This window comes from Falco biarmicus, chromosome 15 (assembly GCF_023638135.1).
Source record: "Falco biarmicus isolate bFalBia1 chromosome 15, bFalBia1.pri, whole genome shotgun sequence".
In the NCBI taxonomy this organism is placed as follows: domain Eukaryota; kingdom Metazoa; phylum Chordata; class Aves; order Falconiformes; family Falconidae; genus Falco; species Falco biarmicus.
Genome location: NC_079302.1, coordinates 3,248,115 through 3,261,217, shown reverse-complemented (window position 1 = coordinate 3,261,217; position 13,103 = coordinate 3,248,115). Strand labels below are relative to the sequence as shown.

Below are 13,103 nucleotides of genomic sequence, written 5' to 3'. Positions count from 1 at the left end.
CTTGCATGCTTCCTCCGTGCTTCCTTTGTGTGCTTTTGCGTATTTTTATCATTCCCAGAAGGTTTTCCACCTTCGCCCAGTCATCCTGTTCTCACACCAAATGCAGGAACGAAGCAACAGAAGAATCGGTCTGATGAGCTAATTTAGCAAATTCCCACTTGCTGCCTGTTCTTCAGCTGTGCTCTGAGCGTGGAGACATTTTTCTCCTGAATATGACAGCTTATGTTCGGATCATCCCATTTCAGCGATGCGAGCGCTTGGGAGCCGTTTGAGTGGGAAGAAATTTATAACGGACGGCCCAGAGAAAGGAATACGTGAAGGGAAGGTGTCGGTGTGTGAGCGGCTTGGTGCAGGCAGTTCTCGAGGGGCAGGTACATGTTTCGTCTGCTTGCTGGCAACTCCGCTGGCCAAATCCTGCGGCTACATTGCCTGGCAGGTCTGGAAACGCTTAATAATAAAACCCCCAGATGTAACGTTGGAGTTTGCAGTAGCTCCGAGACACCGTCGGGGAAGGCATGGCCGAGCTGTGCCCCGCAGGCCGCGATGGCAGGCGGCGGGACAGGGCCACGCAAAACACTTGTCTGTGTTGTGTGAAACACCGGTGGGTCTGTCAGCACCGTGGGGTGAACAGCGAGCCCCTGGCGTGGCGCCCGGGCCGGGAGGAGCGGGTTCTGCGGAGCCCCGAGGGCTGCGGCAGGGCTGGCTGTGCGCCTCGGCCGGGAGCGGGGAGCCGCGCCGGGTGGGCGCCGTGCGGGCGCGTGGGTGCGCGGCGGACTACAGTTCCCGGCGTGCACCGCGCCTGCCGCGGGTACTACAGGTCCCGGCCTGCTCGGCGGGGGCGGTGCCGAGGGGCGGCGCGCGGCCCTCTGGGAATTGTGGTCCCGGCCGGCGGCACGGCGGTGAAGGGCGGCGGGCAGGCCGCGTGCCCCGTGCGCCTGCGCGGGCTCTCGGGGCGGGCGGGGGCCGAGCGGGCGCGGCGCGGCGGCGCCTGCGTGCTGAGGAGAGGAAGATCTCTCGCGAGGAAGGACGCCATTATCGCAGCCGCTCGACAAACACCACGAGAATTCGGCACCGCACACGGTAACCGCGGCGCCCCGCGGCCGGACGGCTGGGGCTGAGCTCCCCGGGGGCCTGGCGCCGGGCGTGTAGCCCCGGCCCTCACAGCCTGCCCGCTCCTCACAGCGCCGCCCGAGCACGCGGGCCGTGAGGCGGCGGCTCCGGGGAGGGGCCGAGGCGGGGGGGGCCGCGGGCTCCCGCCCCCTCACCCGCACCGGGCCGGGGGGCGACCGGGGACTCGTCTCCTCCCGCCGCCGGACGCCGGCGCAGGGCCCTCCGCGGGGGGCTGCTCTTCACCGCTTGGCTCCCCGCCTGCCTCCCTCCGGGCCTGGGCAGGGCTGGGGCTCCCCGGTGCCGGCCCCCGCTGATGCCCGCCGCCGGGGGCGGGGGGGGGGGGGGGGGGGGCGCGGGTCGCCACCGCGGGGGCGTACGGCGGCCGAGGCGGAGGGTCTGCCCCGTCCCTCCCCGGCAGTGTCCCCGAAGACCGTGCCCGCTCTCCCCCACGTCTCCCCCGCGCTGGTGCTTTCCCGTCCTGAAGGACGGGGCGGGCCGGCGCCCCCCCCCCCCCCCCCCCCCGCCCCGGCAGCACCCGCTGTGGGGCAGGGGTGTCGCTGGGCGCCCCCCGCCCGCCCCGCCTGCCTCTGCGCCGCTTGCAGGGAGCCGTAATGGAAAGGGGCTGCTGCCGCCTTTCACGTGCCTGCTGGTGGGGGGAGGGGAAAAAAGGGAAAAAAAAAAAAAAAGTGTCTCCCCAGGTGCTGTTTTGCTTGTGTGGTCATTTAGTCATGGTAAAGGTTGTTCACATCCCTACCGGGGCTGGGATTCTCTCATCTCTTCATATTAGTGATCTGTTTGCCAGCACATTTGGCCTTCCCTTTTTCCCTATTTGCAATTCAAGGGCTGCTTCTTAAATTTATTTTATTTTTAAAACTTTGTCCAGTGGGAACGGTTGTGTACTTAACCAAATATAGTAATTTTATCCTGCTGTGGGACATACAGTTTATGTATCAGTTTATTTTTAGAGCTCTCAAGCGAAGATTTTTTTTTTTAAGTAAACAGTTTTGGAGGGGTGTTAGCAACTGAGTGACTGCTTCAGTGGAAGCAGCTTTCAAATTGTAAAATGATAATTTGGAACGTTTTTTGCTCCTTTTTTTGCCTTTGGTGTGAGGTTACCTTAGGTGTAGTACCCTGCTGATGTCAGGCTTTCAAGATGCAAACAAAAAATTGGTAGAATTTTGAGTACTCAAGCAAGATCTTAAAAAACAAAGACCAAGGGAAAAAAAAAAAAAGCGCCTTTGTCTTAATAACGTCATAGCAGTACCTCTTGAAACAATGGATTTTTTCTGTTAGAAAGCGTTAGTATGTGTTTAAAGTGAATGTCCATGGAAATTGACCAGACTAACTAGAATTTGATTCTGAAACTGACTGAGCCTTATTCTGTACACTAAATGACAACTTGGCGATAGTTCAGTTTTCAGGAATACCTGAAAAGATGTTATAAAGAAAGACTAGTTAATTTGTTGAAGGGAGTAAAAAGATTTGAGTTTGGATTTGGGAAACATTCAGTTTCCTTCAGAAGATGAAAATATTTCGTAACTTTTTTTCCTTTTTGTAATTTATAATCAGTTTTACAATAGCAGTAACTGGCTTTAATGTCTTCATTATTCAGCCGTGTGTAAGTTGTGTGGTTACTGGACAACTTTTAAAGTCTAAGGTGCTTTTAAAAGAGTAATTGATGACTAACATTCAGAGTAGTAATTGAATAATAACATTAACAGTAGTAACGTAATGACTGCTGATTATCCATGTTCACACCTGAAAGGGTTCCATCAGCACATGTTCTGCTAAACACGTTTGAGAGAGTCTTGTTTCCTGCCTGTGCTGTTTTTAACACTGGGCAATGTACTTGTTCTGTACTGTTTGGGACTGATGAGGTGAAGAAAGGTGAACTGCAGGTCATAGCTCCAGGTGGTGAGAAGTGCTACTTCACAGGTGCAGGGATAGTAGTGCTGTGGGATTCAGACCCTCGTTAATTACAGTAATTGCTCACATCCACAAGGACTTGAGGTTGTCCCTCCTCTTCATCTTGAGCTTTTCCTTAAACTTCTAAACCTTCGTTTGTGCAGCCTTCATTTTGTCTGAACTTGAATGTCTTCCTGTCTTTCCTTGAAGACTGCCTTGAACTGAAAATGCTGTGTTGGTCCTTAGAAAGTAAAGACTCTCAGCATCTTCATTTTGAAAGGAAGAGATGGGTATTTCTCTTTGTGCACGGAAGCTCTTGTCCCAGAGGTCTACAGAAAATTTTTATGTGAATTGAGCAGAACAGCAAGAGCTACTTGTAGGAGGAGACAATGCAAAACTAATGACTAGAATTAGAACAACAAAATGTCTATGTATGCTAAACTTTGCCAATAAAATTTTTTTCACAGATTGGATTTCCTTCAGTTTGAAACTTGGTATTTAGTTGTTAACTGCTGAAGTAATTTTGATTTGTTCATTACGTATTCATTAAAAGGCTACATCATAATCTTTTTTCCAAGTAAAAATAAAAAGAATAAAATGTCTTAAGTTATGTCAAACACTTGTTTCCTTGCAGTTTCAGGTTTTTAAAGCTACCGTTAAGCGCTTATTTTTGCCTACCACTTGTTAGCTCGCATGTTGAGCCGTAAAGCAGAAGTGCACGAAAGGATTAACATCATAAAATCCTTTGCATTTGGGACTTCAAATAAAATAATTTGTAATGTCATCTGAACAAAACTATTTTGCTTCCTGTTTGTAAAATCTTGACTTAGACCACTTAAGGGAAAAATACATTAAGTTCAAATTTTCTTCTGAAAATTGGAGCATCTGTATTTTATGGTGAAAAACCAATGCATCTCTCCTACCCGTGGAGTTGAATTCATAGGAAACTGTAAACACCCCTTCCTTCCCTGCTCCTTAGGCACAAGTGTATCTGTTCAATGTATCAACTTACCTCTCTTTAACATCCTATGAATTACAGTCTTGCAAGTTTAAAGCTGTACTTTTCTTCTAGCGGAGGGAGGGGGAATGGCAAAACAGGTTTGGTCTGTGCTAATGAAAGTATTTCAGAATGTGAAGAACTAATTGCTCTACATTTTTCTACTGAAATGATGCTCTTCGGTTTATTTTCATAAGTATTTTTGGTCAGAATCTTAAAATACTAGTGTTGTCCCTTTATTTTAAAACAGTGCTAAGGTCTGTTTCAGCAGCTTGAATGTTTCCTTTTTCTAGACAGCTACAGGAGATAAATCTAATAGAAGACTTTTGAGTAAGCAGATTACTTGTGTATTTTATGTCGGCCATCATGATAGCAGAAGCCTGTTGCCGACATGGGTGTCTGTTCTTATCCCCACCCCCCTTGGAACTGGTAGCTCAAAGATTTTTCCAGTGTATATACTAGAAAAAACATAAAATGATAAAAAAATTTAAATTATATTGCTCCTTTTGTTAAAGATTTTGTTGTAGGTAAGCTGAACGCATAAGAAAAAAGCATTTTGCACAAATTTCCCTGGAACTTGAGCCAGGTGGTTGTCATAGTGCATACTGGTCCTAGGGTGTTGTGTTCAGACTGAACAACTTCCCGAGGCAAAGCGTCCAAGTGATACAGCAAAGCCTCTTTCCTGCAAAGAGGCAATTAAACTGGAATGTTACAGTATTAGAAAGTCTTAATTCCTTCTGCCGTTGGAAAACGTGTGTGCTAAGCAAGGATGTCTTACACACTGAAGGAGGTCAGGTTCACATACTGCCTCTGCGGTTATTTTCTGTAGAAAAGCTAGTTTTAACATGGTGAAGGAATATGATGGTCAGAGGAAAACAGATTTTGGCATAGGGTCTGTGCTGTGCTGCACAGATGTGACAAATGATGTATTATGGGAGAGCACCCCATGACGCGCACACAGTGTCTTGGAGCTGAGCAGAGCAGCAGCTTGGGACGTAGAGCAGTTGGGCCAGATGGAAGTGGCTTCTCAGCAGTGCTGTTTTCTTGCAAACCAGCGTGGAGCAAGATCTTCTCCTTGGCAGTGTCTTGCGGTTGGAATTTCGCTGATGGGGATTTTCATCACGCAGTTCTAGTCCCAGCATAGTTTGTTGTTGGTAGTGTGTTGTAGTCATGATGTTGGAGCGGCGCTTGTATTTCTTGGGGTGTGCGTGGCCCAAGAGCACAGCTCCAAGGTGCAGGGCTTAGTTACTGTGGCTTTCATTTTTACCTAGACAGTGACAGCTAATTTCTGCAGTGCTTCCCCCAATGTATGTGCAGTGCTCTGCACGAACTCAAGTTTCTAAATGATCTTTTACTTGGCTTTAAGTAGGGAACTTTCTGATTCTTTATGATTGGAAAGTATGGATGATGCTAAACTTGGAGAGATCTGTGTCAGAGCCAGTTTTTAGTTTCATCAACTATGTATGTACTTGTATCTGCCTCCTGCTTTGATTTCAGTTTGAAATGTATTCTGAAATTGGTGTTATCTTTAACTCTTTAGAGCAAATAATAGTCTCCAACCTAAATCTGATGTTTATGAAAGTGAATAGCTAGATATTTTTTATTAAAAAGTCTATTTCTATCTACCATAACTTAAATAATTAATTTTTTTCACGTTTAATGCTTTTTCCTCAGAAAGTGTGGTTGTGTTATGCTTTTTCCACGTGTTGGATAATTGTAATAAAATTTCTAATAAAACAATTATCATACACCTTTATAGCAACATATTTAAAAGTAATAGTTTTCTGTTTAAACTGAACTGCAGTGTTTGGTTTGTAAAGTGAAGTAATATTTGCTTTGGCAGAGTTCGTAATACAGTGTTCAGGAGTTCAGTAGTTCAGTCCTTCAGACAGAAGTGTTACCCAGGTTGGGTTTTTTTCTATATAGCATGGTTGCTAGCTTATTCTTCACACTGCCTTTCTTCTAGGTCTGTTTATAAGCCTGGAATAAATGTTGTTGGAGGTTAGAAGGTTTGAAGAATTATGTGCTTTTCCGATAATGTAACTGTTGGCACGTGGTCATTGGTGCCAAAATTGGTACTAAGCGTTCCTGTGGAGTCAGCAAGTGTCATGGCATATTGGTGTGCCTTTTCCCACTGAGGCAGAGCCCAGCCCCACCAAAGCTGCATGATTATGAGGGCTTCCAAAAGAGGGAATCTTCATGGAAAATTTAATCTACTCTAAAATTTGTTCTTTGGTAAACATTTCTTCTTAAATAATTGCATTGAGTTAATGGCCATGCCATTTCAGAGGTCATTTAAAGTAACATCTGTGATACTATACATTATGCTGTTTTCTTGAATAAATATAATTACTTTTTTATGAGGGGAAAAAAATTATAATACTGAAATGATTGGACAACCTAATGAAAAACTGGGCTTTCAGAGGTATAAATTGAAAACTGCTAATTTCCTTTAAATTTTTTTTATTTCCCATCTTTTGATCTTGACTGTATATTTCCAGTCTTGCAAAAGGGAAATCAACTTAATAAAGATCGCATAGATTTTCACAAATGTCAAATGGTTGCACGGTAAAATAGAATTAAAGGGTTAAGCAGGAAAGAAACTGATGGGATAGCTGCTTAATATTGAAATAGTTAATGAAGCTACATTAGAGATGCTTGCAAATGCTTTTATCAGGTATAAATTGTTATGTAGGTGGTCAATATTCAGAAGCTGTCATTTGTTCAGCAAGTTTTAGCAAGTGGTTTAATATTAAAAATTTTTTTCACCTCCTTCGCTCTCCTGGTACCATCTGACAGTTTTTTAGAACTCTTATTTTTAGTGCAACCCTTTCGTTATGCTATTTATTTCCCACTTTCCAAAAAGGGTTCAAATATTGAATAAATAGCTGATATCTAGATCTGTTATTCTTCTTGTACATATATTCCTTAAAAAAAATCCTTTTGAGTTGAACCGGTGCTTGTACAGAAAGTATCTCAAAGACTTTCTAACCAACACGCGGTATTGTTACCTAGAAAGCAGCTACAAATGCATTGTGTACAGTCTTAAAGAACTTTTTGGGTTTTTGGTGTCTACTTCATATGGGAAATTAGAATTAAAATTTTTCAAAATTACATCTGTCTGTATCATTGTGATTTCAAAATGTTTTTAGTACACTTTTTTTCCTCCCTAAAAATGAAGTAATAGAACTCAAATTTGATAAAAATTGCATTCTCCAAAGTCTTCTCTCATTTGCAAGTTGAGGGTGAAAGGTCTGGTGATAAACCTTGTTCCATTCTACACATCTTTGCTGGGAGAAAATGTGTTCCCTTGGTCCTTCATGAAGTGACTGATGTTTCGTGAGCGTAATGCAGATCCCTCTGCTGCAAAGGAGGCTCATCTGAAAAAGACTACGTTCCGATGTCTGTAAAAGATGTTTGCACTGCTTGTACCCTTCCTCCATGTGTTTGATTCCTGGGACTGGAAGAAGACCTCACAGCTTTTCTCAGTCAGCTGCTCAGCTACCTCTGCAGACCTTTTGAATAGCAGCAGCGGAGCTCATTTGCAGCATTACTTTGTCTTCAGCTTGTGAAAATCGGTGTGGTGCAAGAACTTTGGGTGATACCTGCTCTGAGTTGGTACTAAGTTGATTTCATAGCCGGTGATACTTCGGCTACCTGTGTTTTCTGGAATGTTGGCTTTCCAAAGAAAGTTCCCGTCTTCCCCCCATCACCTTGGATCTTAAATCACTTCTCAGGGAAGGTTCTGTGGGATGTTTAAAAATCACTGTTGTTTCCTGTCTGTTTCCCTGCAGGAGGAATAATACCAGCTCTTGAAATAACACCTTTTATTCAGGAACCGGGCAGGTACTGCACCTTGGTTTTTCTTCTGGGGAGGAAGGGTTTTTTTTTCCTTTTCTTTGCCAAATGGCAAAACTGAATGCTGAGCAGTGTGCACGGTGTTTGCACCAGTAGCACACATTGTACTAGACCTGTCGTTGCTGAAGTCTGTAGATTACCATGGCTTGTTCGGATTACTGAAGCAGCCTAACATTGTAACGTCCTTGGAGTTTTGTGGTGGAGAATAGGAAACAAAGCACTGAGAATTCAAATATTTAAGCTTGATTGCTTTATAGTCCACTTACATTACAGTATTAAATTTCAAGCAAAGTTTTTCTCTTGCTCATACACTCAGCGTTCTGGTAAGAGCTTTCTGCGTGTGGACAACATGACTATGAATCGGGGTGTAGCTCTAGTTTTGTTCCATTATTTTTCTTATTTGTTTCAACTAGAAATAGCATGAGTGTAGTTTTTGCTTTTGATTTTACATTTTAAGCAGGAATGTCAGTTTGCTAGGTAGATATGAAAGTACACCAGAGTAGGAAATTCACAGGACCAAACGTACTCTCAGGATAGTTGTTCCTGGTGTAGAAAGGCCCAAGGGTACAACCACCTCTGTGTAAAGCCATGGGCACGGTGGGTTAGGTGTGACGTTTTAAGGTCTGCTTTGAATCTGATATTGTGGAGCTGCCTTCGTTAATTGCAGTATGCTTTGCAAGCATTCAAGTCATGCTGATACTCTCAACAAAAAGACATCCTTTCCCAACATCAGCAGGATGTTTTGGAGTTTATTGAGGCACAAAAGGAAAATAGTTTTAGCACTGTGATAGTTTTTGTAAATGCCTTAGATCTGCCTCAGATAATTCTGATTGTGTTAGGCAGTGGTTTGAAATCCTTGAAGTCGACATGAAATACCACAAAAATAGATTAAGAGGTTAAAAAAAAAAAAAAAGAGTAGTAAATTCTAACTTCAAATGAAGGTACAGTTACCCAAAGTTCAGAGGACATCTAGACTACCTATCTAAAAAAAAATAATTCTAGTCAGGGGTAGAAGTTCCTTGAGGCTGGGAGACACTTTTATGTAAAATAATGTGAAGCTAATTCTGGAAGTTTGTTCTTTGAATTTAAGTACTTGCAGGGGTTTTTTTGAGCTGTTACCAATAAAGATTCTCCATCTAGTGGATGAAAACAATAAAACAACATGACTACATCTGGTTCTGCATACTGCATTTGCTGTCTGGGCAGTGCTTGTTTCGTGTTTGCTGGTTTTCAGCCATACAAACTGTGCCTAGCATTAATGAATGTGTCCTGAATAATTATACCATGAAATATACCAGAAAACCGACCTCTGCTTTAAGGCACTAAATCTGCGAACGCTTATATATACCCAGTTCATATGGGTAGTTTCATTAAGTTCAATGGGATTATATGTCTGTAAAATTAAATTCAGACTTTTCTGCAGGTCTAAGCACCTGAAAGTGTAGTTGTAATAGGTGTTAACACATCCTTCCTAGCTTGCTTGGGAGTTGTTGCATCAAGGATGTGGCAGTGTGGGTGTTGGCACATGGCGGCAGAAAGTGTTTATACAGGGTTCACAGAGCGAGTTTGTGCTTGAGTTGGTGTGTGTGGCCACACGCTCAGCGCTGTCATTCCGTGTGCCAGAACGTGTGAAGCTGGTGTGAGCACACTGGAAAGCAGGACAGTGGTATTTCTGTTTCAGTTTGTTGTACGTTGTGTTAGGATTGTGGCCAATGGCACAGAAAAGTTAGAAAAAGACATCCAGGCAAAACAATGGCTTGTACCAGGTGGAATGAAGAAAAAAAGAAAAGGGGGGAGGAAATACTTTTAGAAGCAAAACAATAATAATAACAATGTGAGCTTTCATAGCAGTATTTGAGAATTTCTGCCTCTCTGCAAGATCTTGTACTCCAAAGAAATTCCAAGTTCGTTTATTCTTGGAGCAGCTGTTACCTTTTTTCTGTTGCTGTCTGTATTTTAAGAACTTGTACCGGAGTCCATCAGCATAGCATCTCTGTGAGTGATATTTATTGTATGTATCTATCTCCAGAACGTTATGGCTGATGTCTGTGCTCCCACAGATAAAGAATGTTTCTGTCATGTTTTGGGAGGATAGACTTTTTTTTTTTTCCTGATCTTTGGCTGAACCAAAGATGCCTGTGTATTATTACACTAATTTTTAAAATTGTTAAACTGAAATGCTTATGTAGTTTTACTATGAAGTTTATTTAAAACACAAATGTTTTTACTTGCCTTTTAAGGTGGATTGAGAGTAAGGATGACAGCTAAACAGATGCAAAGAAAGATTAGAATATTCTCCTTTTGTTTTTAGTACTATTAAAGTGTAAATTCTGATCTCTTCCTCCCCTCGGTTCCTCCCCTTGAAAATGGTTTTCAACTTCATATACTCATAGACTGCAGCTCCAGAGAGTTGGAGCATAAGGGAGGCTGGTAGCTCTTGTATTTACAGTGCATTTAAGCCTACATGCTATTAAATTGTTGCTTTTGATTATGTTACTCCTCACTTGTTACACTGTGTTAACATTTGCACAGATGTGGTTGGTTGGGGAATTATTAATTAGTGTAGGAAGGCTCTGCTCCAGCTGCCAACTGAAGTGACTTTATCTTAGAGAGAAAGCCAGACTTTGGGATTACAAAAATGTTGCAAGTCACAGAGCAAGACTAAAAGGGCATTGTCAGGTTCTGAACCTTGTAATACCCATTAATAACTTCATGTATTGAATTACATGAGCGTTTCCCAGTTTGTTCCATGGGACCACGCAGAGATCTTTCCTGGGAAGACACAGCAGACTTGTTGATGCAGATCCGTTGCCAGGTCAGCCAGGGCTGTAACTTGAGTGTGCAGGTTATTCTTTTAAGATTATGCTGTGAAAAATTTTGTTTTGTACTTGGAGTGCCTTTTTGCTGGTTTTGTGTAATTTGCTTCCCGAGTGGATTTAACTGAGCTGCACAAAGGCATTCTTGGTGTGGATTATTCTTTGCACAGAGACTGAAAGCTCAGTACTCCTTCTGAGCTCGTTCCCTGAAGGGACAGGAGCTCTGGGAAGTTGAACTGACTTAACTAAAGCGGTAAAGTTAATGAGTGTTACACCCTCTGTGGATCTTCGCTTTTGGAGGGTGCGTGGTCTATGTACTGTAATCCCTTTAGAGCATAAGGTCATTTTACTTCTGCACAAAGTTGTCCTCATAGAGGATTAATGCCCTTGCATGCATCAAATACGTTCTTGTCATTAGGCTTGCCCTTGCAGCCTAGCTGGTTTGCTGTTTTGGAAGACTTTTTTTAAAGTGTTGGCAAATTGTAGCTCTTTGCAAGACAAGGACGTTTGTTTGTCCCAGTCATGGTAGATATTAGGCTCAGAAAAATGGGCTGATTGGCTAACAGTGGTTGTATAGAGGAGAATATATATTTGTAACAGAAATTGCATATTTGAAAATTGGCCTTAATTGATTCAAAGGAAGAATGAAGAGGAAAAACATTTCATAGACTCATAGAATGGTTTGGGTTGGAAGGGACCTTAAAGATTTGGGGCTTTTGGGTTGGGCAAAGTAAAATGGCATTCTTCAGCTTTTTTCACACAATTGGAACTAAATTTTTGTCATAGTGCAAGCTGAAGTTTACGAGAGGTTTTTTTCCTTCATCAGTGTATAGCACTGAGAAATAGTGATTAGCTGCCCAAGTAAGAGAAGTTCACTTAAACACCCTAAGTAGACTAGAGCTCTGGGAAAAAATTTTTTCAAAATATATTGTTTGCCCTCCCTAATTAGTATGAGAGAGAAGAATTTTTGTGCATGTTTTTATATGTTAACAAGGCATTGGATGTTTTTGATTATACACTTTGGAATGATGCCCTGTGACTTTGTGAAGCCATCAGATATTTCAGTAAATAGGTTTGTTTACAAGGGACTGCTCAGAAGAATTATTCTGAATTAATGTTTTAAAATAGATTAATTAATTGCATTAAACATGTGTGTGGAAAAGCTAATCTAGAGTTCAGGTGAATTTAATTTAGTTGCTTACAAATACTAATTTCCTAAGTTAAACAAAGGCTACTTTGATTCTGTGGTAAGTGTATCAATTCTGAGTAAGAGTATTGGCAGAGACATTTAGTGCACTTTATCTAATCTGCTTTGAATTTACACATTTAGCTGTCTCTGATCCCTTTTTCTGAGTGTTCCAGTACCAGAGCCACCTCCTTGCAAGTGGCTATAGGGATGCTGTAGGCACTTTGCTCCCCTTTTTGGCTTTGATTCTGAACATGAAATGCCAAGAACAGGGAGGAGTGTTTGTATTCGCATTCAACTCAATACATAAACAGGGAAATTGATATTTTTAAAATTTTGATGAGTGATGAAATAGGCTATATATTTTTAGAAGATTTAGTTCTGTTTCTCCATATTGATGCTTGTTGTGTCTTGAAATCTTAGGGCTGTTTTCTCAAATTTTGAAAAAAGATGTTACCTTTGGGAGGTAATAAGGGGCTAATGCAGTATGTTTGCTATGTGTGATTATTTCCATTATTCACTGTGATTAAAGCATGAGACAATTTTTAGTTTGTGCTGCTTTATACAACAGGAGTGGGCTTCTGGTGGCTTTATTAGGCCAGGTTTACCACAGTAGTGCCTGGGCTGGGGAAAGGGTGGACAGTAAAAGAGCTGATCCGTCAGCTACGTGCTGCAAGAGGTCTGAAGGGTTTAGAAGCATCTGAGGTAACTGAGAACCGAAGGCACCCGGGGCTGAAGCGGTAATGGAGGTGGGAGGAAATCACATCACTCTGATACACACCATAAGCTGTTTTTCAGTTTTGGCGTTGGGTAGGACTTGAAGCAGTCTCTTCCAACCCCCCAAAAAAGCCCTCCAGGAGAAGTGATGAGTGCGGTGTAGATCCACCTAAAAGCTCAGCTGGAGTCAGTTTGAGTTTGGCTGGCCAAGGCCTCCTGTAGTGTATGTGTTAATGAGATATTTTCCATTGTCTGGTTATCAGCTGTCTTCCCATACCCCTCCCTCAGATAATAGCAAATTGGCTATAAAATACTGCTCTGTTGATCCAACTTCCATATGCTGCTTGGGGGAGAAGTGGGCATATCTCGTGTCCCTGTTGTAGTTTATCCTCAGCTTCCTGGCTTTCTGTTAGTATTTCTTTCTTATACCTAAATGTTTTGTTCCAGGTAATATTTCAGCATCGGAGGCTTAATGCCAGTGTACATATACGTAATTTAGATTTAATGAGGACTA

At 42.7% G+C, this 13,103-nt stretch overlaps 1 protein-coding gene across 5 annotated transcripts in view; it reads left to right on the top strand.

Moving 5' to 3' along the window:
• Positions 1-963: 963 nt before the first annotated feature.
• The window catches only part of BANP (BTG3 associated nuclear protein), a 152,565-nt gene continuing 140,425 nt past the window's right edge, over positions 964-13,103 (top strand). For 4 of the 5 annotated variants that reach the window (XM_056360665.1, XM_056360664.1, XM_056360663.1 and 1 more), the window contains exon 1: positions 964-1,080. The gene's annotated coding sequence lies outside the window, so the exon portion shown is untranslated. Of the gene's footprint in view, positions 1,081-7,806; positions 7,859-13,103 lie in introns of all 5 variants that reach the window. The other variant, XM_056360662.1, reaches the window with a different exon arrangement.